Source organism: Xenopus laevis, chromosome 2S (genome assembly GCF_017654675.1).
Source record: "Xenopus laevis strain J_2021 chromosome 2S, Xenopus_laevis_v10.1, whole genome shotgun sequence".
In the NCBI taxonomy this organism is placed as follows: Eukaryota; Metazoa; Chordata; class Amphibia; order Anura; family Pipidae; genus Xenopus; species Xenopus laevis.
In genome coordinates this window covers 53,631,263-53,635,104 of record NC_054374.1, presented here as the reverse complement: position 1 = coordinate 53,635,104, position 3,842 = coordinate 53,631,263, and positions in this window count along the sequence as shown.

Below are 3,842 nucleotides of genomic sequence, written 5' to 3'. Positions count from 1 at the left end.
ATAAGAGGACAGTCTGCAACCATATGTCCCATTTTATGGCAGCGAAAGCACTTAATTGCCTCTTGACCAAGTCTTTTATTAGGGAGAGGCCCTCCTGACTTGGCCTGCCAATCTTTGACCCCAGTACCGACCTTCTCTCTTGGAATGTTCCTACCGAGTGCCATGGGAGATCTCGGTTTAATGGGTGAATGTTGCTGCGAAGATTTAGGGTCAGCCAAATCCTGAGCTGCCAGGTACCTCTCCACCATTTCCACTAGGTGGTCAGCTGACCTGGGGTCTGCATGACTTACCCACTTTTGCACTTTCACCGGGAGGGACCTCAGGAAACGATCCATGACAACCCTTTCCACGATTTGGGGACTAGTCAGGGTGTCCGGCTGCAGCCACTTTTTCGCCAGGTATATTAAGTCATGCATTTGAGACCGGGGCGACTTGTCAGCAACGTAAATCCAACTCTGTACCCGCTGAGCCCGTACAGACGTGGTAACCCCCAGCCTTGTAACAATTTCCAGCTTCAACTTCTCATAGTCCTCGGCATCCTCGGCTGGCAGATCAAAATATGCTTTTTGGGGTTCCCCTGAGAGGAATGGAGCCAACAGCCCCGCCCACTGCTCCTTGGGCCAAGCTTCTCTCGCAGCTGTACGTTCAAATGTGTGTAAGAACGCTTCCACATCATCTTGCGGTGTCAATTTTTGTAGAAAATGACTGGCTCTGATAGTACCACTCAAATTATGCTGGGATACTACCGGAACAGCTTGGGCCCTCAGTGTGAGCTGTTGCACCAACTCCTGCTGGGCCATCAGGGAATCTCTCAAGGCGACACCTGTGTAACAGTAGACTCCCTCTCTGCTTGTAGCTGTTCAGCCAGCAACTTGTTTGCACGCTTCTGATCCTCACTGATCTGCACAACAGCTTGTTGCAAATAAGAATTTGTTTCTCGCTGGGCAGCATTGGCTTGCTGCTGTGCTGCATTAGCAACAATAAGCTGCTCCAAAACTTTCTCCATGTTGTAGCGAGAAACCTTTCAAAACACAGTCCAATATTACTGGCCCTTTAAGATTCTGTGCTTAACTGTTTTTTTGTGCCAGCGCAAACTCCACCAATTGTGAGATTTCACGGTAGCAGGAATCTTGACCACGGCACTTTTGTAGCACAGAATCAGCACACAGAGCCTTAGTTCAGTCCAATTCAGCCTGGGCTGCTTTATTTGAAGCCGTTCACACAGACAGCATAAAGAAAAGGTTTCAGCAGATTGAAATAAAACAAATAAAACGTATCACAGTCCAGCACTTACTGATTCAGCTCAGTTTCCTCAGTGTCTGGTGTGCAAAGCAATGGCTCCAGGCTTGTAGTTTTAAACAGGCAAATCTGTAATGATCTCTCTGTGTCACTCTCAGTTTGAGTTCACAGCAGGCTCCTCAGCCCCTCACACACACTGAAATTAGACACCTGATTAATTTATGAGCAGGTAGCTAACACCACACCCAGGTCAGTCTGGAGTGGAATGGAAGGCCCGCCCAGATCCTTCCCTCCATTCCAGCCCTGGATACCCTAAAGAAGAATAACAATGCAGTTTCTTAACTGCCATATCCTTCATCCAGGGCCCTTAACCCCTGAACTAACATGCATTTTCCTTTTACCATATCACAGCATATAATTTAATATCAATTTAACAATGATATTGGTCTGTAGTTCGTACATTGATCTGGAGTTTTTCCCGGTTTTGGTATGGTGACTGTTATTGCCTTCAACATTTCAGCTGTGGGTACTCCTTGCATACTTATTGCATTGAAAAGCGTTGTTAGTTGGGGGCAGGCCTGGACTGGGAGTCAAAATAGGCCCTGCCATTCCAAGTACACAGAGGCCCAAACAGCCCCCTACCAGCCCACTATATGTTAACTTTCTATGGGACCCTACATCAGCCCCTCTGGCATTTGCCAGAACCCACAGATTGCCAGTCCGGGCCTGGTTGGGGGGTCAATATATCTTTGAAGTGCTTATAGTATAGTGAGGTCAGCCCATCCGGTCCCGGTGCTTTCCCCTTTGGGGCTGTGTTAATTACTGTACACACTTCTAATTCTGTTATCGGTTGGTTTAAAGAGTGTAATTGAGTTTCTGTAATTTCTGGTAGTTTTGCTTTAGCTAAGAAGTTCTTAATACTCTGGGTTGTAGGTTGAGGAGTGTGGGAGTCCACCTTTAGATTGTATAGAGATGCATAGTAAGATGCAAAGACATCTGCGATTTCCTTTGGATTTGTCTTCTTTTTGCCTTCTTGATCTCGTATCTGTTTAGCTTGTCTTTGTTTTAACAGATTAGCTAATTGCTTGGATATTTTATTACTTTTAGTGTATCTGGATATCTTTAGTCTTTGAAGACAAATATTCCAACTTTATTAATTCTATTTCATGAATTTGATTTTTTATTTCTCTTATTTGTTTAGCTTTATTTTTTTTGCTGTTGTAGTTTGTTACTGCTCTCCAAGCTTTGTAGTTGCGCCATTGTTTTTTATTCTATGTTCTCTCTGCTTCTTTAATTGTGCGGCCAGTTTTATCAATTGTCCTCGTATGACCGGTTTGTGGGCACACCACTTCTCCATTGTCGTTAGTTTTAAAGTATTCTTGTAGGGTCTGTTTACATTGTTGAACTATTAATTTGTTGCAAAGGAGGGATTCGTTTAATCTCCAATATGCCCTATTTATTTTTGGTGCTTCATTCTTTATTGTTGCCCTTACTGGAGCATGGTCAGACCATGTTCTGAGCCCAATTCCTGTTTCTGAGATTTGTTGAAGTAAATATCTGTCAGTATATAATCTATTCTTGTATATTTTGTATGAGTATACGAGCAATATGTAAAATCTTTTTCCATCATATGTTGTTCTCTCCATACGTCATAATGGGAATGTAGTTTTAATAATCGTTTTAAATTTGTCGCGTGTGTAATTGTTTCTTGTCTCGGGGTGACTGAAGTTTGATCTTGAGTGTCTAATTCCTGATTTAATGGCACATTGAAATCTCCCCCTATAAGAATGTTCCCTTCTTTCTGTTTATCTAATGCCTTAAAAAAGGCCCGATAGTAAGCTGATTGCTTTATATTCGGTGCATATACTGACGCTATGGTGTATGTTGATTGCGCCATCTGCACTGTTACAATAAGATGTCTTCCATTTGGGTCAGCCTGTTGTTTTAATATTCTTTTTTAACGGACCACTTGCATAATATTGGTTGGGATATTCCATATTAGATAATCTATGTGGTTGATTTTTTGCTAGATGTGTCTCCTGTAGGCAAATTATTTTGGCCTTACTTTGCTTAGCCCAGGCATGTAACTTAGCTCTTTTAATTTGACTGTTCAGCCCATTTACATTAAGTGTAACTATTGAGAGTTCCATACTAATAGTAAACTACAATATTGATTTAAAATGTACTCACTCATCTTATCTTGTATGATGTGCTTTCTGTTGGGCCTTAAATTTCCTCTGGTTGTTTTGAGATACGTGCGTCCTAAGCGTAGATAATATGTTGTCCTTGTTGTAGTTTCATGAAAGAACATGTAACCTTTATATACAGCAATACTTGACTAAGTATTGTATTTTTTGGCTCTAAAAGACTCTTCAGGTATTGTGTCTTTAATTTAGATCTTTTTATAATATAAGAGTTCCTTTGTCTTAGAGTCAATGGGGGGGGGTTTAGCTCTTATTTTTAGTCCTTGGGTAATTCGAAGTCTTTGTATTAATGTTTGCCCACTACTCTCAGTGTGTATTCTTCTCCTTTTATTTCGTCTGTTATTGGGACAGCATGGTCTATGGCTTTCCTCCTCGGGTTGTTTTGATGTGTGTGCCACT